Genomic DNA, 25,110 nt, shown 5'->3' on the forward strand with positions numbered 1-25,110 from the left:
CCACCCAGGCTTGGGACCTGAGTTAATGCAAATTCCAATTGTTAGTTTCTGTCTTCATCTCGGGGGATGTTTGTCTTGGTCTAAGGTATTTAAAGGATTGCAGCAAAAGGATCAGGGCGATTTCTGTAGCCAGAAAGCCAGTAGTGTGTTGTGTGTCTCTTCACTTCTTACTATGTATTTTCTAAGGTCAGGTATGCATATTTTACTTTTAGATTCATCTTTGAGAATTTGATGTTTTGTATTGATATGATTTGATGTGTTTCAATTGGATATGTAATTGGCAAAATACATATCTACCTGACTGTAAATAAATTGTTACATTTTGATTCTATTCTGTCTTACTCTGTAATTATTGACTAGTAGATTACGTTGTATCCTTGTTAGCAACATGAGCACCCGAATGAATGAGTTAATATAAAAATAGAGTTAACTAGAATAATCAAATGTCAGAAGAATATTAATTAAAAAGGCATACAACCAATTTGCATTTCAACCTAAATTCGAGGTCATAAGAAAATGGAGTCAGATTAAATAATAAAATGGAGTCAGATTTGAGCTTAACCTAAAATGAATAACTCTATGCGCTGAAAGACAGAACACGCAGGAAACCTTCATCCAGCACCGGATACCTTCCTTGGGCCGAGTGTCTGGACCTTACAAAGTGGTGACCCCGACGTGATCTCCCTAATTATGCGAGTGACGTCTTTCCAGTGCTAATTTCAAATTGATTCTCTCTGAAGATATAAGGTTTGAGCTTCTTCCCTGTCTACAACTGCTGTGGTAAGTTCATTCATTTTTCTTATTAGAAGTGTTGAGGGAAAGCTTTTTGCATTTCACATACAGACACATTTTTAGAACGGGTCGACATACCCATTGTTAGACCGGAGACCGTAGAAATCCGGTGGGGGGAAAATTAACCGGGAAACATGGCTTTTCAGGGACAATACAGTGACAGTGCAGATCAGGAGATCATGGAAATTCAGGCATTACAAATAAAAGACACACTTCTTAGTTTAAACGATAAAGGATTCAATCTTAAATGGAAAAACAATGAAATTGTAGCTTGGTTTTTGGCCGAGGGCAAAAAATTGGCATCTAAATCGAAATATAAGAATATCCCAACTGCTATCGTCTACCTGCTTCGTAAAAATGACCTCGAGACAATAGCTGAAAACAAACGAACAATAACAAGCATCAAAGAAATTGAAAAAGGGCGCTCTGAAGAATTGCAAAAACTAAGAGCACAGGTCGAGGCATTTACATTCGAAAGACAAGGTTGGGCAAGACAGAGTGAGATGATGTCAAGAAAACTCGAAGGGCTTCAAAAGAAACTCCAAACCGGCAATAATTATATATCAGCTCTTGAAGACTGCTGTAATAATGCAGGCTTCCCAGTGGCTGCAGTTAAGCAAGCGGCACTGGATGAAACCTTTGATTATGATAGAAACAGCGATAGTGACGATGATGATGTTGCCGCATTAGATTTTTAGAGAAACCGAGATCCCGTTCAGAGACACGGAGAACAAAATCAGCGAAGTCCGATTAAAACCAGAGCAAAATCCAGCGAAAAACCATCCAAATCAGTTAAAATTGCTGTACTCAAAACCATAACAAATACAAACGATGAAATAACCACGATTAGCCGCCCATTAACATGCGAAGAGTGTACAACACACAAACAGATTGTGGGAATGATGCCCAGAAGAGGGCCATTCCAACCCTATTGGGAAACACTGATGCTACAAGCCACAGTGTATAAATTGGAAACTAGGGATGTATGGCAAATCGCACTCTTAACCATTCCTGAAGAACTCCGATCTAAATTAACTCCTCAAATGAAATCTGGAGACATAATCAAGCGAAACAATAACGAAACTGACGAAAGTATCTTTGAACGATTAAAACAGGCATTGCTAGATATAAGGGGTCAAACAAGCGCAGATTGGAGCAGGATACTACAAATTAAGCAGGAAAGCAATGAACCATTTGAAACATTCGCCGAACGTCTGTGGACGACATACAAAGAATATTCCGGTCTAGAAAATGCAAGCCGTGATCACGAACCATTGTTACAACTCATAAAGAACAATGCTGGCACTCCAGTCCAAAATGCTTTGTTAAACGGAGCAGATTCAGCCGAAAACACATTCAGATTCGATTGTAGATTGGGGTTCAAGGATAGAAAACAGATGGAAATCAAAGCCCCAAACCATTGCATCTGCACAGTGGATGACAGAAGGGAATTATTCTAAAAGCAATGGGGCTGAAAAGCATGTCCACTTCTTGGAGGAGGTGACTTGCTGTGATGAATCTAGAACTTTTAGTTCAGAGGAAGCCTGTGCCACTGCTCAAGATAGTGTGCCGATTTCAGTTCTTAAGGAGATGCAGCACCATAATAGCGCAGAGTCGTGGACCAGTGCGCAAGGTGTAAAAAAAGCATTAGAGATTCATAAAAATCCTCAAACTTCAGGAGAACACAGCAAACAAACCTGTGGCAAAGATAGCAGGTTTTGTTCTTCCTGTCAGAAAATAGGCCATACAGAGGAAAAATGCTGGTCACTGGGAAGGGGTAGACCTCCACCTTATTTTCAGAAACGTAGGATATCACTTTCTAAAGGAAAAGATCAGGGGTTGACATGTAACAAGTCTACCTCTGGTAACACTCTTAGTGAGTTGACTGCATTGTTAATGTAAGGCCTTCAGCTACTGACTTCACTTACTAGTGGGTTAGCAGTTTAATAGCAATGAGTTTAATATGGAAACATCCAAATTTCAATAATCCTGCTTGCATTTTCAAATTTATAATTGTGCTGAACATTGTGAGCATAGAAAACACATTATAGTTGTTTGTGCTACTAAATGTACACATAGCTTAGTTTAGCTTATTATTTAAAAAACACATGACTGCTTTACTGTAAGTGTGTAAACACTTAGGTTTAAGGTTGTAGATGCTACATGCATTCTAGACCATGTGTCTTGTGTAAAATTGGAATAACTTTAATACTGGAATTGCATCGCAATTTCAAGTTGCATGTGTGTCTGTGTTGAATTTGTTTGTCTCCTGAGTGGTACACTCTGCTATTTTCTGTATAGCTGCAGTTAAACCATGTAGAGGAGCATAGAATAGCCATGTGGCCACAGTGTGATTTCATAAATGTCTCAATGAAAATGCTCACATGTGAGAACTTAAACCATGTGGCAGATTGATTTGCTTCACAGTGCCAAAAGGGAGGAAGTGTGATTTCATTTCAATAGTGTGGCACAAGCGATAGCAAACCAATTCATTGTTCACTGAGGAGCACCAACTAAAAATTTGATCTGATCAGAGAGAATGGCTAACATTATTTGGAAATGGAAACTCTGAATTTGCAACTAATCTTGCAATAATAAAAACATTTTATGGAAGTATTTTGAGCCAGATCTCACCTCACACTCGCTCTTAGAGGCTATTACCTGTTACAGCAACAGGACCAAATTTACATAACAATTGTAAAACTTCCTTTCCTTTGTTTGGAGCATGACAGCATTTACACAAAGCCACAGTCGTATACAGCCACAAAACACCATTTGATCTTTTAATCTTTTAAATTGACTTTAAAAATAATGAGAGGGGGGTGTAAAATACAAGAAGTTTTTATGTGCCACAGAGATCTGCATGTGTGAACAACACCATAAAACAACAATTGTAAAACAGACAACACCGAAACAGGTGAACACATTTCTGCCCACAGATCTGACTGTAATGAGAGCAACAGCAACTAAAGCCATGGACATTGGTCCATTGGAATGCATGATGACATGGGTGATAAAAACACCAATTAATCTAGAAAATGTCCCCAGTAGAACTGGGATCTCTAATGCTCATGACACAGCAGACTGTGAGGGCTCTACTGCAAGAGCAGCATCAGGTGTTACACACTCAGACTGCACTGAAACAGGAGCAGTAATTCAGATCTGACCAACCGAACTCCGTTTCATGTGACATCTGGATTAAAACTGCAGTACATTAGGATGAATGTAGTTAAAATAATTCCACATGCCTGGACATGAAACTGATGAAAAGTTCAAAATTAACTGTGGTTATCTTTGTATCTGTTTCTGTCACAGGTTGACCACTGCAATTCTTTGGAGGACAGATACCAGGAGGGTGTCTTGTCCCCTCTGCACCAAGCCGGGACAACAGAATTGTTACATAACCTGAAATGCGGGAGATGAATGTGAAGACACTTGAAGGAGCCATTCACACCTCACAGGAGAATATCACCACACACATATCTCCATGGCCTCCCGGATTAGAACCGGAACTAAATTTTTGCAACACAGATTGCTATAGATAAGACTCCATTCATCTCCCAGACATGACCATAGAACACACATTTCACCCATTGCATCACCTCATCTAGACTATCCAGTCTGTACACTACAATCAGTAGACAATGATGGCTTAGATCACAAACGTGGTACTCCACTAAAGATCTATTGTCCATCATCACACTGACAGAACCACATAGCCTCACACACACAGGACAATAGAATTAATTACATTCCCAAAAAATATAAAATATCTACTATCTGCAACTGTCTAAAAAACTAATGGAACAACACTGTAACACATTTGTACGACAAGTCACAGATCGATGGTGCAAATTTTTTAACACCGAGGCAGACAAGCCTTTACAATTTAAAATTTTGAATCTTTCAGATTGTTATTGGGGTGGTTGACAAGCCAGAGGGCCCCTGGTTTCCCAACACATCACTAATGACAATAAACATTATTAAAATGATCAAATATGAAGTGCCTGCACTTCATCTCTATCAATCAATTATAAAATTAAACATTTTACCTAACCATCAACTGTGACTTAGCCTTTATATCTTTACATCAGATACCCATTCTCACACACACACACACACACACACACACACACACACACACACACACACACACACAAACACACACACACACACACACAACACACACACACACACACACACACACACACACACACACACACACACACACACACACACACCTGTTACAAGGAATTTAGGATTTACATTGTAGAAAAATGTTTTAATCATGTTCTAAGTCACTTCTTAAAAACCTTAGATCATCTAAAGTGGCTTGCAATAGAAGATTCCTGAATTAACAGTGTGATTATTGTATATACCTTCATAATTGTGATTGAATGTTCTTATTGTCATTATATGACTTGTTTATTGATTGCATACCTCTAAATTTATGCTCAAGTTACTGACCTCTTGCTGCATTTCCTTTGAGTCATTCATACCAAAATTTATGTTTACATGGGACCACTTTTAACATCAGATGTACCACTTGCACTGCTGACATGAATTCATCAGGTTTCTTTTTTGTTTTATTGCTCTTATGTTAATTTATGACCTTTTTATCTTACTCCATGGGTGATGACATTAAGCTGATCCGAATTCAGTCATTGAATGGCCACTAAGATGCTTTTCAGGTGTCCCACACAAATCGGTGTGTAAGCAAGGAGAACACCTTCACCTACTGAAGTCTGCTTAAAAAACTGCACCGCTGGAGGTGAGAGGATTCACGAAGATGGGTCAGACTATCGTCCTAGAGAAGGTGCCATAAGGAACAGAGGTTTCTCCACAAAGGAATGACACGTTAACTGAACAAGTCGTAAAGGCTCAGATTGACCCACTGAACTGTGCTCACATGCTGAGCTCAACCACAGGTAGAAACCCTGGAGATATTCATCCACCTGCCAAACCCAAGCGACACACACATGCTGAGACTGAGTGTTCTGCAGATGAATACAGCCCTCAGAAGGTTTCTAAAGCTGCTTACATCACAAAGACAATTTTGAGATAACATCTCGAAGATAAACAATCATCTAACGGTGACCCCATTGGATTCATCTGAATGTGACCCATTGGGGGTCAAACGGAGGAACTGTAAGGACGAAAGAACCTGAGAGACTTTGATCTCCTGAGAAACAGACAATACAAACATACACGGGCATCTTCAAGACACCCCACAGAGTGGAGGAGCAGGAGACCTCCTCCCCTTCTGGCCATTTGTTTCATTTCAAATCCCTTCACCCATTCTTCCTTCTACTCAGTCTGCTCAAAATGATTACATGAAAATGTCAATGCAAGTGAACTAACACTCATGTCTGGTATCATTGGAAATGTCTCAGTGCAACTGGTACAATGGTCTCAATCTAACAAAAGTAGATTAGAAGATGATACAGATCTGAAGAGTCAAGAGATATCTTGATTACTGTGATGGGAGTGTCCTTTCCTAGGGCCCTCCATGTAAATTACCCCCTGTTCCCATTGAGTTGTAAAACCACCCAGGCTTGGGACCTGAGTTAATGCAAATTCCAATTGTTAGTTTCTGTCTTTATCTCGGGGGATGTTTGTCTTGGTCTGAGGTATTTAAAGGATTGCAGCAAAAGGATCAGGGCGATTTCTGTAGCCAGAAAGCCCGTAGTGTGTTGTGTGTCTCTTCACTTCTTACTATGTATTTTCTAAGGTCAGGTATGCATATTTTACTTTTAGATTCATCTTTGAGAATTTGATGTTTTGTATTGATATGCTTTGATGTGTTTCAATTGGATATGTAATTGGCAAAATACATATCTACCTGACTGTAAATAAATTGTTACATTTTGATTCTATTCTGTCTTACTCTGTAATTATTGACTAGTAGATTACGTTGTATCCTTGTTAGCAACATGAGCACCCGAATGAATGAGTTAATATAAAAATAGAGTTAACTAGAATAATCAAATGTCAGAAGAATATTAATTAAAAAGGCATACAACCAATTTGCATTTCAACCTAAATTCGAGGTCATAAGAAAATGGAGTCAGATTAAATAATAAGTCAGATTTGAGCTTAACCTAAAATGAATAACTCTATGCGCTGAAAGACAGAACACGCAGGAAACCTTCATCCAGCACCGGATACCTTCCTTGGGCCGAGTGTCTGGACCTTACAAAGTGGTGACCCCGACGTGATCTCCCTAATTATGCGAGTGACGTCTTTCCAGTGCTAATTTCAAATTGATTCTCTCTGAAGATATAAGGTTTGAGCTTCTTCCCTGTCTACAACTGCTGTGGTAAGTTCATTCATTTTTCTTATTAGAAGTGTTGAGGGAAAGCTTTTTGCATTTCACATACAGACACATTTTTAGAACGGGTCGACATACCCATTGTTAGACCGGAGACCGTAGAAATCCGGTGGGGGGAGAATTAACCGGGAAACATGGCTTTTCAGGGACAATACAGTGACAGTGCAGATCAGGAGATCATGGAAATTCAGGCATTACAAATAAAAGACACACTTCTTAGTTTAAACGATAAAGGATTCAATCTTAAATGGAAAAACAACGAAATTGTAGCTTGGTTTTTGGCCGAGGGCAAAAAATTGGCATCTAAATCGAAATATAAGAATATCCCAACTGCTATCGTCTACCTGCTTCGTAAAAATGACCTCGAGACAATAGCTGAAAACAAACGAACAATAACAAGCATCAAAGAAATTGAAAAAGGGCGCTCTGAAGAATTGCAAAAACTAAGAGCACAGGTCGAGGCATTTACATTCGAAAGACAAGGTTGGGCAAGACAGAGTGAGATGATGTCAAGAAAACTCGAAGGGCTTCAAAAGAAACTCCAAACCGGCAATAATTATATATCAGCTCTTGAAGACTGCTGTAATAATGCAGGCTTCCCAGTGGCTGCAGTTAAGCAAGCGGCACTGGATGAAACCTTTGATTATGATAGAAACAGCGATAGTGACGATGATGATGTTGCCGCATTAGATTTTTAGAGAAACCGAGATCCCGTTCAGAGACACGGAGAACAAAATCAGCGAAGTCCGATTAAAACCATAACAAATACAAACGATGAAATAACCACGATTAGCCGCCCATTAACATGCGAAGAGTGTACAACACACAAACAGATTGTGGGAATGATGCCCAGAAGAGGGCCATTCCAACCCTATTGGGAAACACTGATGCTACAAGCCACAGTGTATAAATTGGAAACTAGGGATGTATGGCAAATCGCACTCTTAACCATTCCTGAAGAACTCCGATCTAAATTAACTCCTCAAATGAAATCTGGAGACATAATCAAGCGAAACAATAACGAAACTGACGAAAGTATCTTTGAACGATTAAAACAGGCATTGCTAGATATAAGGGGTCAAACAAGCGCAGATTGGAGCAGGATACTACAAATTAAGCAGGAAAGCAATGAACCATTTGAAACATTCGCCGAACGTCTGTGGACGACATACAAAGAATATTCCGGTCTAGAAAATGCAAGCCGTGATCACGAACCATTGTTACAACTCATAAAGAACAATGCTGGCACTCCAGTCCAAAATGCTTTGTTAAACGGAGCAGATTCAGCCGAAAACACATTCAGATTCGATTGTAGATTGGGGTTCAAGGATAGAAAACAGATGGAAATCAAAGCCCCAAACCATTGCATCTGCACAGTGGATGACAGAAGGGAATTATTCTAAAAGCAATGGGGCTGAAAAGCATGTCCACTTCTTGGAGGAGGTGACTTGCTGTGATGAATCTAGAACTTTTAGTTCAGAGGAAGCCTGTGCCACTGCTCAAGATAGTGTGCCGATTTCAGTTCTTAAGGAGATGCAGCACCATAATAGCGCAGAGTCGTGGACCAGTGCGCAAGGTGTAAAAAAAGCATTAGAGATTCATAAAAATCCTCAAACTTCAGGAGAACACAGCAAACAAACCTGTGGCAAAGATAGCAGGTTTTGTTCTTCCTGTCAGAAAATAGGCCATACAGAGGAAAAATGCTGGTCACTGGGAAGGGGTAGACCTCCACCTTATTTTCAGAAACGTAGGATATCACTTTCTAAAGGAAAAGATCAGGGGTTGACATGTAACAAGTCTACCTCTGGTAACACTCTTAGTGAGTTGACTGCATTGTTAATGCAAGGCCTTCAGCTACTGACTTCACTTACTAGTGGGTTAGCAGTTTAATAGCAATGAGTTTAATATGGAAACATCCAAATTTCAATAATCCTGCTTGCATTTTCAAATTTATAATTGTGCTGAACATTGTGAGCATAGAAAACACATTATAGTTGTTTGTGCTACTAAATGTACACATAGCTTAGTTTAGCTTATTATTTAAAAAACACATGACTGCTTTACTGTAAGTGTGTAAACACTTAGGTTTAAGGTTGTAGATGCTACATGCATTCTAGACCATGTGTCTTGTGTAAAATTGGAATAACTTTAATACTGGAATTGCATCGCAATTTCAAGTTGCATGTGTGTCTGTGTTGAATTTGTTTGTCTCCTGAGTGGTACACTCTGCTATTTTCTGTATAGCTGCAGTTAAACCATGTAGAGGAGCATAGAATAGCCATGTGGCCACAGTGTGATTTCATAAATGTCTCAATGAAAATGCTCACATGTGAGAACTTAAACCATGTGGCAGATTGATTTGCTTCACAGTGCCAAAAGGGAGGAAGTGTGATTTCATTTCAATAGTGTGGCACAAGCGATAGCAAACCAATTCATTGTTCACTGAGGAGCACCAACTAAAAATTTGATCTGATCAGAGAGAATGGCTAACATTATTTGGAAATGGAAACTCTGAATTTGCAACTAATCTTGCAATAATAAAAACATTTTATGGAAGTATTTTGAGCCAGATCTCACCTCACACTCGCTCTTAGAGGCTATTACCTGTTACAGCAACAGGACCAAATTTACATAACAATTGTAAAACTTCCTTTCCTTTGTTTGGAGCATGACAGCATTTACACAAAGCCACAGTCGTATACAGCCACAAAACACCATTTGATCTTTTAATCTTTTAAATTGACTTTAAAAATAATGAGAGGGGGGTGTAAAATACAAGAAGTTTTTATGTGCCACAGAGTTCTGCATGTGTGAACAACACCATAAAACAACAATTGTAAAACAGACAACACCGAAACAGGTGAACACATTTCTGCCCACAGATCTGACTGTAATGAGAGCAACAGCAACTAAAGCCATGGACATTGGTCCATTGGAATGCATGATGACATGGGTGATAAAAACACCAATTAATCTAGAAAATGTCCCCAGTAGAACTGGGATCTCTAATGCTCATGACACAGCAGACTGTGAGGGCTCTACTGCAAGAGCAGCATCAGGTGTTACACACTCAGACTGCACTGAAACAGGAGCAGTAATTCAGATCTGACCAACCGAACTCCGTTTCATGTGACATCTGGATTAAAACTGCAGTACATTAGGATGAATGTAGTTAAAATAATTCCACATGCCTGGACATGAAACTGATGAAAAGTTCAAAATTAACTGTGGTTATCTTTGTATCTGTTTCTGTCACAGGTTGACCACTGCAATTCTTTGGAGGACAGATACCAGGAGGGTGTCTTTTCCCCTCTGCACCAAGCCGGGACAACAGAATTGTTACATAACCTGAAATGCGGGAGATGAATGTGAAGACACTTGAAGGAGCCATTCACACCTCACAGGAGAATATCACCACACACATATCTCCATGGCCTCCCGGATTAGAACCGGAACTAAATTTTTGCAACACAGATTGCTATAGATAAGACTCCATTCATCTCCCAGACATGACCATAGAACACACATTTCACCCATTGCATCACCTCATCTAGACTATCCAGTCTGTACACTACAATCAGTAGACAATGATGGCTTAGATCACAAACGTGGTACTCCACTAAAGATCTATTGTCCATCATCACACTGACAGAACCACATAGCCTCACACACACAGGACAATAGAATTAATTACATTCCCAAAAGATATAAAATATCTACTATCTGCAACTGTCTAAAAAACTAATGGAACAACACTGTAACACATTTGTACGACAAGTCACAGATCGATGGTGCAAATTTTTTAACACCGAGGCAGACAAGCCTTTACAATTTAAAATTTTGAATCTTTCAGATTGTTATTGGGGTGGTTGACAAGCCAGAGGGCCCCTGGTTTCCCAACACATCACTAATGACAATAAACATTATTAAAATGATCAAATATGAAGTGCCTGCACTTCATCTCTATCAATCAATTATAAAATTAAACATTTTACCTAACCATCAACTGTGACTTAGCCTTTATATCTTTACATCAGATACCCATTCTCACACACACACACACACACACACACACACACACACACACACACACACACACACACACACACACACACACACACACACACACACACACACACACACACACACAACACACACACACACACACACAAACACACACACACACACACACACCTGTTACAAGGAATTTAGGATTTACATTGTAGAAAAATGTTTTAATCATGTTCTAAGTCACTTCTTAAAAACCTTAGATCATCTAAAGTGGCTTGCAATAGAAGATTCCTGAATTAACAGTGTGATTATTGTATATACCTTCATAATTGTGATTGAATGTTCTTATTGTCATTATATGACTTGTTTATTGATTGCATACCTCTAAATTTATGCTCAAGTTACTGACCTCTTGCTGCATTTCCTTTGAGTCATTCATACCAAAATTTATGTTTACATGGGACCACTTTTAACATCAGATGTACCACTTGCACTGCTGACATGAATTCATCAGGTTTCTTTTTTGTTTTATTGCTCTTATGTTAATTTATGACCTTTTTATCTTACTCCATGGGTGATGACATTAAGCTGATCCGAATTCAGTCATTGAATGGCCACTAAGATGCTTTTCAGGTGTCCCACACAAATCGGTGTGTAAGCAAGGAGAACACCTTCACCTACTGAAGTCTGCTTAAAAAACTGCACCGCTGGAGGTGAGAGGATTCACGAAGATGGGTCAGACTATCGTCCTAGAGAAGGTGCCATAAGGAACAGAGGTTTCTCCACAAAGGAATGACACGTTAACTGAACAAGTCGTAAAGGCTCAGATTGACCCACTGAACTGTGCTCACATGCTGAGCTCAACCACAGGTAGAAACCCTGGAGATATTCATCCACCTGCCAAACCCAAGCGACACACACATGCTGAGACTGAGTGTTCTGCAGATGAATACAGCCCTCAGAAGGTTTCTAAAGCTGCTTACATCACAAAGACAATTTTGAGATAACATCTCGAAGATAAACAATCATCTAACGGTGACCCCATTGGATTCATCTGAATGTGACCCATTGGGGGTCAAACGGAGGAACTGTAAGGACGAAAGAACCTGAGAGACTTTGATCTCCTGAGAAACAGACAATACAAACATACACGGGCATCTTCAAGACACCCCACAGAGTGGAGGAGCAGGAGACCTCCTCCCCTTCTGGCCATTTGTTTCATTTCAAATCCCTTCACCCATTCTTCCTTCTACTCAGTCTGCTCAAAATGATTACATGAAAATGTCAATGCAAGTGAACTAACACTCATGTCTGGTATCATTGGAAATGTCTCAGTGCAACTGGTACAATGGTCTCAATCTAACAAAAGTAGATTAGAAGATGATACAGATCTGAAGAGTCAAGAGATATCTTGATTACTGTGATGGGAGTGTCCTTTCCTAGGGCCCTCCATGTAAATTACCCCCTGTTCCCATTGAGTTGTAAAACCACCCAGGCTTGGGACCTGAGTTAATGCAAATTCCAATTGTTAGTTTCTGTCTTTATCTCGGGGGATGTTTGTCTTGGTCTGAGGTATTTAAAGGATTGCAGCAAAAGGATCAGGGCGATTTCTGTAGCCAGAAAGCCCGTAGTGTGTTGTGTGTCTCTTCACTTCTTACTATGTATTTTCTAAGGTCAGGTATGCATATTTTACTTTTAGATTCATCTTTGAGAATTTGATGTTTTGTATTGATATGCTTTGATGTGTTTCAATTGGATATGTAATTGGCAAAATACATATCTACCTGACTGTAAATAAATTGTTACATTTTGATTCTATTCTGTCTTACTCTGTAATTATTGACTAGTAGATTACGTTGTATCCTTGTTAGCAACATGAGCACCCGAATGAATGAGTTAATATAAAAATAGAGTTAACTAGAATAATCAAATGTCAGAAGAATATTAATTAAAAAGGCATACAACCAATTTGCATTTCAACCTAAATTCGAGGTCATAAGAAAATGGAGTCAGATTAAATAATAAGTCAGATTTGAGCTTAACCTAAAATGAATAACTCTATGCGCTGAAAGACAGAACACGCAGGAAACCTTCATCCAGCACCGGATACCTTCCTTGGGCCGAGTGTCTGGACCTTACAAAGTGGTGACCCCGACGTGATCTCCCTAATTATGCGAGTGACGTCTTTCCAGTGCTAATTTCAAATTGATTCTCTCTGAAGATATAAGGTTTGAGCTTCTTCCCTGTCTACAACTGCTGTGGTAAGTTCATTCATTTTTCTTATTAGAAGTGTTGAGGGAAAGCTTTTTGCATTTCACATACAGACACATTTTTAGAACGGGTCGACATACCCATTGTTAGACCGGAGACCGTAGAAATCCGGTGGGGGGAGAATTAACCGGGAAACATGGCTTTTCAGGGACAATACAGTGACAGTGCAGATCAGGAGATCATGGAAATTCAGGCATTACAAATAAAAGACACACTTCTTAGTTTAAACGATAAAGGATTCAATCTTAAATGGAAAAACAACGAAATTGTAGCTTGGTTTTTGGCCGAGGGCAAAAAAATTGGCATCTAAATCGAAATATAAGAATATCCCAACTGCTATCGTCTACCTGCTTCGTAAAAATGACCTCGAGACAATAGCTGAAAACAAACGAACAATAACAAGCATCAAAGAAATTGAAAAAGGGCGCTCTGAAGAATTGCAAAAACTAAGAGCACAGGTCGAGGCATTTACATTCGAAAGACAAGGTTGGGCAAGACAGAGTGAGATGATGTCAAGAAAACTCGAAGGGCTTCAAAAGAAACTCCAAACCGGCAATAATTATATATCAGCTCTTGAAGACTGCTGTAATAATGCAGGCTTCCCAGTGGCTGCAGTTAAGCAAGCGGCACTGGATGAAACCTTTGATTATGATAGAAACAGCGATAGTGACGATGATGATGTTGCCGCATTAGATTTTTAGAGAAACCGAGATCCCGTTCAGAGACACGGAGAACAAAATCAGCGAAGTCCGATTAAAACCAGAGCAAAATCCAGCGAAAAACCATCCAAATCAGTTAAAATTGCTGTACTCAAAACCATAACAAATACAAACGATGAAATAACCACGATTAGCCGCCCATTAACATGCGAAGAGTGTACAACACACAAACAGATTGTGGGAATGATGCCCAGAAGAGGGCCATTCCAACCCTATTGGGAAACACTGATGCTACAAGCCACAGTGTATAAATTGGAAACTAGGGATGTATGGCAAATCGCACTCTTAACCATTCCTGAAGAACTCCGATCTAAATTAACTCCTCAAATGAAATCTGGAGACATAATCAAGCGAAACAATAACGAAACTGACTAAAGTATCTTTGAACGATTAAAACAGGCATTGCTAGATATAAGGGGTCAAACAAGCGCAGATTGGAGCAGGATACTACAAATTAAGCAGGAAAGCAATGAACCATTTGAAACATTCGCCGAACGTCTGTGGACGACATACAAAGAATATTCCGGTCTAGAAAATGCAAGCCGTGATCACGAACCATTGTTACAACTCATAAAGAACAATGCTGGCACTCCAGTCCAAAATGCTTTGTTAAACGGAGCAGATTCAGCCGAAAACACATTCAGATTCGATTGTAGATTGGGGTTCAAGGATAGAAAACAGATGGAAATCAAAGCCCCAAACCATTGCATCTGCACAGTGGATGACAGAAGGGAATTATTCTAAAAGCAATGGGGCTGAAAAGCATGTCCACTTCTTGGAGGAGGTGACTTGCTGTGATGAATCTAGAACTTTTAGTTCAGAGGAAGCCTGTGCCACTGCTCAAGATAGTGTGCCGATTTCAGTTCTTAAGGAGATGCAGCACCATAATAGCGCAGAGTCGTGGACCAGTGCGCAAGGTGTAAAAAAAGCATTAGAGATTCATAAAAATCCTCAAACTTCAGGAGAACACAGCAAACAAACCTGTGGCAAAGATAGCAGGTTTTGTTCTTCCTGTCAGAAAATAGGCCATACAGAGGAAAAATGCTGGTCACTGGGAAGGGGTAGACCTCCACCTTATTTTCAGAAACGTAGGATATCACTTTCTAAAGGAAAAGATCAGGGGTTGACATGTAACAAGTCTACCTCTGGTAACACTCTTAGTGAGTTGACTGCATTGTTAATGCAAGGCCTTCAGCTACTGACTTCACTTACTAGTGGGTTAGCAGTTTAATAGCAATGAGTTTAATATGGAAACATCCAAATTTCAATAATCCTGCTTGCATTTTCAAATTTATAATTGTGCTGAACATTGTGAGCATAGAAAACACATTATAGTTGTTTGTGCTACTAAATGTACACATAGCTTAGTTTAGCTTATTATTTAAAAAACACATGACTGCTTTACTGTAAGTGTGTAAACACTTAGGTTTAAGGTTGTAGATGCTACATGCATTCTAGACCATGTGTCTTGTGTAAAATTGGAATAACTTTAATACTGGAATTGCATCGCAATTTCAAGTTGCATGTGTGTCTGTGTTGAATTTGTTTGTCTCCTGAGTGGTACACTCTGCTATTTTCTGTATAGCTGCAGTTAAACCATGTAGAGGAGCATAGAATAGCCATGTGGCCACAGTGTGATTTCATAAATGTCTCAATGAAAATGCTCACATGTGAGAACTTAAACCATGTGGCAGATTGATTTGCTTCACAGTGCCAAAAGGGAGGAAGTGTGATTTCATTTCAATAGTGTGGCACAAGCGATAGCAAACCAATTCATTGTTCACTGAGGAGCACCAACTAAAAATTTGATCTGATCAGAGAGAATGGCTAACATTATTTGGAAATGGAAACTCTGAATTTGCAACTAATCTTGCAATAATAAAAACATTTTATGGAAGTATTTTGAGCCAGATCTCACCTCACACTCGCTCTTAGAGGCTATTACCTGTTACAGCAACAGGACCAAATTTACATAACAATTGTAAAACTTCCTTTCCTTTGTTTGGAGCATGACAGCATTTACACAAAGCCACAGTCGTATACAGCCACAAAACACCATTTGATCTTTTAATCTTTTAAATTGACTTTAAAAATAATGAGAGGGGGGTGTAAAATACAAGAAGTTTTTATGTGCCACAGAGTTCTGCATGTGTGAACAACACCATAAAACAACAATTGTAAAACAGACAACACCGAAACAGGTGAACACATTTCTGCCCACAGATCTGACTGTAATGAGAGCAACAGCAACTAAAGCCATGGACATTGGTCCATTGGAATGCATGATGACATGGGTGATAAAAACACCAATTAATCTAGAAAATGTCCCCAGTAGAACTGGGATCTCTAATGCTCATGACACAGCAGACTGTGAGGGCTCTACTGCAAGAGCAGCATCAGGTGTTACACACTCAGACTGCACTGAAACAGGAGCAGTAATTCAGATCTGACCAACCGAACTCCGTTTCATGTGACATCTGGATTAAAACTGCAGTACATTAGGATGAATGTAGTTAAAATAATTCCACATGCCTGGACATGAAACTGATGAAAAGTTCAAAATTAACTGTGGTTATCTTTGTATCTGTTTCTGTCACAGGTTGACCATTGCAATTCTTTGGAGGACAGATACCAGGAGGGTGTCTTGTCCCCTCTGCACCAAGCCGGGACAACAGAATTGTTACATAACCTGAAATGCGGGAGATGAATGTGAAGACACTTGAAGGAGCCATTCACACCTCACAGGAGAATATCACCACACACATATCTCCATGGCCTCCCGGATTAGAACCGGAACTAAATTTTTGCAACACAGATTGCTATAGATAAGACTCCATTCATCTCCCAGACATGACCATAGAACACACATTTCACCCATTGCATCACCTCATCTAGACTATCCAGTCTGTACACTACAATCAGTAGACAATGATGGCTTAGATCACAAACGTGGTACTCCACTAAAGATCTATTGTCCATCATCACACTGACAGAACCACATAGCCTCACACACACAGGACAATAGAATTAATTACATTCCCAAAAGATATAAAATATCTACTATCTGCAACTGTCTAAAAAACTAATGGAACAACACTGTAACACATTTGTACGACAAGTCACAGATCGATGGTGCAAATTTTTTAACACCGAGGCAGACAAGCCTTTACAATTTAAAATTTTGAATCTTTCAGATTGTTATTGGGGTGGTTGACAAGCCAGAGGGCCCCTGGTTTCCCAACACATCACTAATGACAATAAACATTATTAAAATGATCAAATATGAAGTGCCTGCACTTCATCTCTATCAATCAATTATAAAATTAAACATTTTACCTAACCATCAACTGTGACTTAGCCTTTATATCTTTACATCAGATACCCATTCTCACACACACACACACACACACACACACACACACACACACACACACACACACACACACACACACACACACAAACACACACACACACACACACAAACACACACACACACACACACACCTGTTACAAGGAATTTAGGATTTACATTGTAGAAAAATGTTTTAATCATGTTCTAAGTCACTTCTTAAAAACCTTAGATCATCTAAAGTGGCTTGCAATAGAAGATTCCTGAATTAACAGTGTGATTATTGTATATACCTTCATAATTGTGATTGAATGTTCTTATTGTCATTATATGACTTGTTTATTGATTGCATACCTCTAAATTTATGCTCAAGTTACTGACCTCTTGCTGCATTTCCTTTGAGTCATTCATACCAAAATTTATGTTTACATGGGACCACTTTTAACATCAGATGTACCACTTGCACTGCTGACATGAATTCATCAGGTTTCTTTTTTGTTTTATTGCTCTTATGTTAATTTATGACCTTTTTATCTTACTCCATGGGTGATGACATTAAGCTGATCCGAATTCAGTCATTGAATGGCCACTAAGATGCTTTTCAGGTGTCCCACACAAATCGGTGTGTAAGCAAGGAGAACACCTTCACCTACTGAAGTCTGCTTAAAAAACTGCACCGCTGGAGGTGAGAGGATTCACGAAGATGGGTCAGACTATCGTCCTAGAGAAGGTGCCATAAGGAACAGAGGTTTCTCCACAAAGGAATGACACGTTAACTGAACAAGTCGTAAAGGCTCAGATTGACCCACTGAACTGTGCTCACATGCTGAGCTCAACCACAGGTAGAAACCCTGGAGATATTCATCCACCTGCCAAACCCAAGCGACACACACATGCTGAGACTGAGTGTTCTGCAGATGAATACAGCCCTCAGAAGGTTTCTAAAGCTGCTTACATCACAAAGACAATTTTGAGATAACATCTCGAAGATAAACAATCATCTAACGGTGACCCCATTGGATTCATCTGAATGTGACCCATTGGGGGTCAAACGGAGGAACTGTAAGGACGAAAGAACCTGAGAGACTTTGATCTCCTGAGAAACAGACAATACAAACATACACGGGCATCTTCAAGACACCCCACAGAGTGGAGGAGCAGGAGACCTCCTCCCCTTCTGGCCATTTGTTTCATTTCAAATCCCTTCACCCATTCTTCCTTCTACTCAGTCTGCTCAAAATGATTACATGAAAATGTCAATGCAAGTGAACTAACACTCATGTCTGGTATCATTGGAAATGTCTCAGTGCAACTGGTACAATGGTCTCAATCTAACAAAAGTAGATTAGAAGATGATACAGATCTGAAGAGTCAAGAGATATCTTGATTACTGTGATGGGAGTGTCCTTTCCTAGGGCCCTCCATGTAAATTACCCCCTGTTCCCATTGAGTTGTAAAACCACCCAGGCTTGGGACCTGAGTTAATGCAAATTCCAATTGTTAGTTTCTGTCTTTATCTCGGGGGATGTTTGTCTTGGTCTGAGGTATTTAAAGGATTGCAGCAAAAGGATCAGGGCGATTTCTGTAGCCAGAAAGCCCGTAGTGTGTTGTGTGTCTCTTCACTTCTTACTATGTATTTTCTAAGGTCAGGTATGCATATTTTACTTTTAGATTCATCTTTGAGAATTTGATGTTTTGTATTGATATGCTTTGATGTGTTTCAATTGGATATGTAATTGGCAAAATACATATCTACCTGACTGTAAATAAATTGTTACATTTTGATTCTATTCTGTCTTACTCTGTAATTATTGACTAGTAGATTACGTTGTATCCTTGTTAGCAACATGAGCACCCGAATGAATGAGTTAATATAAAAATAGAGTTAACTAGAATAATCAAATGTCAGAAGAATATTAATTAAAAAGGCATACAACCAATTTGCATTTCAACCTAAATTCGAGGTCATAAGAAAATGGAGTCAGATTAAATAATAAAATGGAGTCAGATTTGAGCTTAACCTAAAATGAATAACTCTATGCGCTGAAAGACAGAACACGCAGGAAACCTTCATCCAGCACCGGATACCTTCCTTGGGCCGAGTGTCTGGACCTTACACCTACAAACACCCAGAAAACAAGAACAACATAGCATCACTGTTGGTGTGCTGTCACATCCATGCAGTTTAGACTCAAAGATGAGCACTTGAGTAGAAGGATCTTCTCCAGTTGCAGTACGTACAGCCTCCAAGTCTAAAAGCAGAGGGCGTTAGCGGTCACGTGGTCCCAAAGATGTCTTCCATCACCTCCAGATATTGAAGCCTCTCCAAACTGAGCTGCTTCACTGTTGGCAGGGACAGGATGGCACAACTCAAAGGGAGTGTGCTGCTGCTATGGTTCTTCTGGAAGGCTTGGAAAGTACCATGTAACTTTTGCCACTGGATCCAGCAGCAGTTCTTTTGACTGAACAGCAAAAATGTTGAGAAGGCTTTCCAAAGTCACTCCTGGCTTGTCTCTGGATAGGAAACCTTTGTGGTGCTAATACAGTACTGTTATTAGCAGATTTTGTTGGACTCCGAGACATTCTCGATCGATGCTGTTGAAGCTTAAGCATTACATTGTTTTGCATTGATCTATCTTGCCATTGTGCTTCAGATGAACCAGTAACCACCAATACCTTTCCAAATACTGCTTGCCTAAACCCTATAGCCATTATGGTAGCACTTTATTTTACAGTCCTGTTCCTCATGTACATACTATGTACTTATTAAAGTAATTACAATAACTATGTATTAATTAGGTACTAACCCTGAACCTACCCCTAAACCTAACCCTACCCCATGTAGTTACATTGTATTACCAGAACTTTCTCGGCTAAATACACTACAAGTACATGCAAGCACACGTACTGTAAAATAAAGTGCAACCGCCATTTTTTTTAAATCACCATGAAGTTTTTTTTTGTTTTTTTTGGAGTCTTTCAACTGAATGAACTCATTAAGTGATTAGTGGAGTACTCAACTCAATCTGTGAGTGTCTCATAAAAAGAAATATACCACTGGGGAGGCTCCCAGAACCGTTTGAAAACATATTTAAGCAGCCCATTGTTTCCTTCGGTTAATTCTTCATCACACTTAAAAATGTTAAACCAAACATTTTATTGGAGGTTTTGTTTGCTTTGTAAAAAAAAAAAAAAAAAACAACTCTGTACAACTAAGCACAATTTGTATTTCCACTAGAGTTCAGTATTGCTTTAGAGATGGAATCGTCATTCCACGTCACCTCAAGCGCTCACTGAATCTGCTCCTCTATCAAGGAGCGGGAACATCTGTACTTCCACATCCAGTCACAGCACACTTTGGGTTTCATAATGTGGGCCTTTTGATACAGGAACCATTTGATTGGTTCGTGCCAGACTGGGCAAGTGTGAGATCCTGTTCTTGTAAACCTCCAAAACAAAATCAACACTACATAGAGCGTAATAGGGGAAGTCATGGCCTAGTGTTTAGAGATTTTGACTCCTAACCCCAGGGAGGTGGGTTTGAATCTCAGGCCAACAATACCATGACTTAGGTGCCCTTGAGCAAGGCACCGAACCCCCAAATGCTCCCCAGGCGCCGGGTGTGTTCGCCTTTGAAATGTACAAATTGTGAGTATGGGTCACCATACTTGGAAGGTCAAGTCACTTTCACCCCCCACTTAATAAGACCCCTTTATAAGACACTCAAGATGGTAAACTTGACAGTGGTCACAAGCGGTTTGGCTCGTATGTGAGTGCCAGCAAAGCCACATAACAGGATTCAAATTGTAGATTTGAGGGAGAAAAGAAAGCGCAAGACAAAATGCACAACCCATTAAGATCACTTTAATAAAGTCACAGCACTTCCAGTTATTTTTGGCCATAGCCAGATTCCTTAACACTGATGGGCCCAACAGAGGATTTATCCCACCGCAGATCTGAGGAACAAACAAGCAGTTAGAAAAAGCGGCGCATAAAAATAAGGTCAACCTAAACTAATCCAACCTTTATGGGGCTGGTCACTTCCTCTTCTGGTACTACATGTGGAGTCACAGCAGCCACACACCTGGTCAGAACCATCTGCAGACACCCAACTGACAAGACACCCTTAAGTTAAAAGCATTTCCTCAGTCACCTGTACACTTTGAGGTGGTGGGGGATCATACCCATTAGCAGAGAAGGAACAAGCTTTCTGTTCAGGATTTGGAGTCGTTGTTGCTACAGCCACCTTCACCATGCATGTGATGTAAACCTGCAGAGACCATTTGTAGATCATGATAGCACATCATATAAAAGCATTGCACAAGTCACATACCAGTCCACTGTCTGGTTGCTGGAACCTGAAAGCCTCTAGCTGAAGCTGCAACTTGTCACCTTGAGTTCGGGGCATGAAGTGAGATCTGGAGCCTGTGAGCTTGGCATCAACCAGGCACCTGGGAAAGGAACAAAGTTAAACTTCAATACACCTAGTGTGGGACACATGAGGTGCACCACTTACCCATTGTTCTCAATAAATGAGTATCTGGGGACAGATGTGACATCAGGGACTATTGTAGCCACACAGCTGTCCACAAACACACGGATGGGAACATGGCTGTATGAAAGCACAGATGCTTCAAGATTTAATGATATCACCCAGGAAGTATTGGTTAGAAGGCCTCTCGAATCTCCAGTCATCTACAGAGACAACTTTTAGAACAGGTTCACAAGCACTGGATAGTTACAAGAGCATTTGGTACACCAACCGGTCATGAGCTAGAGGGAGAAGACGAAGACCTCCTCCGCAGCTTCAAGAGAGGAATATGGGACCCAATTGGGCACTAAGGAATCGCTGCTCACATTATGCTTTCTGCAAGAGAGTCAACTATCACTTTACTCTGCCTTCAGTCCATCAGCAACCTTGAGCCCTGACCTCACCTTGAATAATGACACTCGATTCCAACCACTGCACTAATGCTCCGAACAATAGGAACACCAGATGAAGCCTCTTGTGGGGTGTGGAGAAGTTTGAAGGTGTAGACAAGCTCATCGTTAGTCACCTGAAGATAGAGGGGTCCTGTTGGTCAAAACACTCCAAGCCATTGAAATGGAACATTGAAACCTCACCATCACTACACTGCCACATCCATGCAATCCAGACTCAAAGACAAGCACTTGAGCAGAAGGGTCTTCTCCAGTTGCAGTACAGCCTCCCAGTGTAAGAGCAGAGGAGCGCACTAGCTTCCCAATCCCAAAGAAGTCTTTCTTGACTTCCACATATATGGAACCCTCTCTACACTGAGCCGCTACGCTGTTGGGAGGTACAAAGTGACGAGGATCAAAAGGGATGACTGGCTGCTGTGGTTCTTCTGGCAGGTTTGGAAACTGCCATGTCAGTTTTGTCACTGGACCAAACATCTGTTCTTTTGACTGAACACCGAAAACATCTTGAGAAGGCCTCCTAAAGTAACTCTTGGCTGGTGTTTGGACAGGAAGTCTTTGTGGGGCTGATGCAGGTTTACTGGGTACATATTTCTTGGGAATTGGAGGCATCCTATTGTCGGTCTTCTGAACTTTTGCCCTAGGCATAAAGTAACCTGGGCTCCAAAAATTTCTCTCGCTGGGACTCCACTGTGCTTCAGAAAATACCAGCACAAAAAGGAACACCAATCCAAATCCAACCTGCCCAAACCCATTGTTGTTAAGCTTGCAGTTCAATAATGCATTAGTGCTCCACCATCCAAATTTATACAGCTGAAAATCAGGATGGCTCCACCTCCCTCGTGACAAGCATCATTTTCCTCTATACCAGCTAATTTACTCAATCAATTTGTCACAGGTGAAAACCATTTATTTCTCTTTACTCAAAATAAACTATGCCCCATTTAAGGACATGTTGTATTAGAAGCTATACCAAATGATTGTTTACTTCAAATATAAAAATGACATAAATTCTCTGAAACACAACCAACATCTAAACCTTTTTGTGTCTTCTTCTTATTAATTCAGAAACATGATCACAGACAGAACTGTACACTAGTGTTTTCAAAATAATAAAGATCATCGTGTTTCTACACAGTCAGGCTTAGATTGTGACACGATTGCCTCACATCAGCACATCAATCTTCACAAGAGATGGAAATGGAGCGAGAGAATGCAAGATCATAGTATAGTACATAGATTTTATTGTAGATTCACTAAAATGTTTTCTCTTCCTTCCCATTGTTTTATGACTTGGTTGATCAGTGTGTGTGGATTTACAGTAGACTTCCTTCCTTCAGCTTGAACTACTGCATGCTGAAAGAAACCCGTTAATGGACATTAAGAACAACACACATTAAAACACACTGGAAAATGTCTGGAAAAGTCTTAAACTAAATATATCGTTGACAAGTAGTTTATGAAGCAGTGCACACAGACAGAAAAAAGTTGGCAACTATTAACAAAGTGTTTTTTTTTTTTTGCTGTTATTTTTTTCTGTTACACAGCTAAGATTTCTCATTCGATTCATTTCTTCAGAAAGAAACAACTAGCGTCCCACTGAACAGTCAAATCTACTTTAACACAACATTTAGGCTCATGGTGCATTCTTTTCATCTTGCCAATTCGTCCCCTTGGAATTATAAGGTTCTATCTGCATTCCAAGTAGTTTTGAGATATTGAGCTTCAAAGTTTTTGCATTCCACCATGTAGATAGAACCTTATTGTTTTTTAAATAAAAATCCCATAATGTATACACATAATGTATAGGATAACCAGCTACGGCTGAACTCATAAGCATATAACATATCATTTCGAGTGAAAAATGTAAGTCAAAGGTACAAGACTGTGTACATATTTTCATTTCGAGCGCAGGAACTACTCATCCCATAAACCACCGCACCTCATTGAATTCGACTGGAGCCCACAGCCGCTAACGAGCCTTTTGAGCGACTTCCAAATCTGATGACGGCCGCTCGCGCGAACTCTTTCCTGCAGTCAGTTTTATTTTATATAGTGAATGTGCAGTAATAGCAGTTCTTTCAGTATTAATCGTGTAAATAAATCAGTGTTTTATATAGGTATTTTGTATTGATTTTTATATTTATCATCGTGTATTTTATATATTGGGCGCGTGTGTGAAAGCGGTTAACAATAACATCAGCAACATGGTGCAGTGCTTTGTACCTGACTACAATACCCTGCTCAGTCGTCAACACATGTCGTTGCCATTACACAAATGTTCAGTAAATGCACAAAAAGGTATGCCTAGGCTGAATATTGTTTTGAAAGTGGCATTATAAAATGCTTGAGATGACTCATGCCATACGAAGGCTACAGTAGCCTAGCTAAAGTGGACGATAATAAAGTTACCAACCTCCCTGCAAAACTCTCATGGCAGCCAAGGAGATCAAGATTGCACTGATAAGTCTACTGTGCAAAAACGCAACACCTGTTTTTATTTTATTTAATTTTTTATTAATGATCTTCAGTCTTTAGGACCTTCGCTGGGTTTAACCAGATGGTTACACAGGCTCCACCAATCAGATGCATCACTGTGGGATTGTGGGATTGTTCAGGATTGTGGGTAATGAAGTACTTAGCCAAGACATCGCGAATAAAAGGCATTTATATCAAAACAAGGTTAGTGCCCCATGATC

General features: G+C 39.9%; 1 pseudogene; it reads right to left on the reverse strand.

Moving 5' to 3' along the window:
* Window positions 1–21,321: 21,321 nt before the first annotated feature.
* On the reverse strand, window positions 21,322–23,179 carry LOC127957205 (zona pellucida sperm-binding protein 3-like; annotated as a pseudogene).
* Between the last annotated feature and the right edge of the window lie 1,931 nt (window positions 23,180–25,110).

Source organism: Carassius gibelio, chromosome B5 (assembly GCF_023724105.1).
Source record: "Carassius gibelio isolate Cgi1373 ecotype wild population from Czech Republic chromosome B5, carGib1.2-hapl.c, whole genome shotgun sequence".
NCBI lineage: Eukaryota > Metazoa > Chordata > Actinopteri > Cypriniformes > Cyprinidae > Carassius > Carassius gibelio.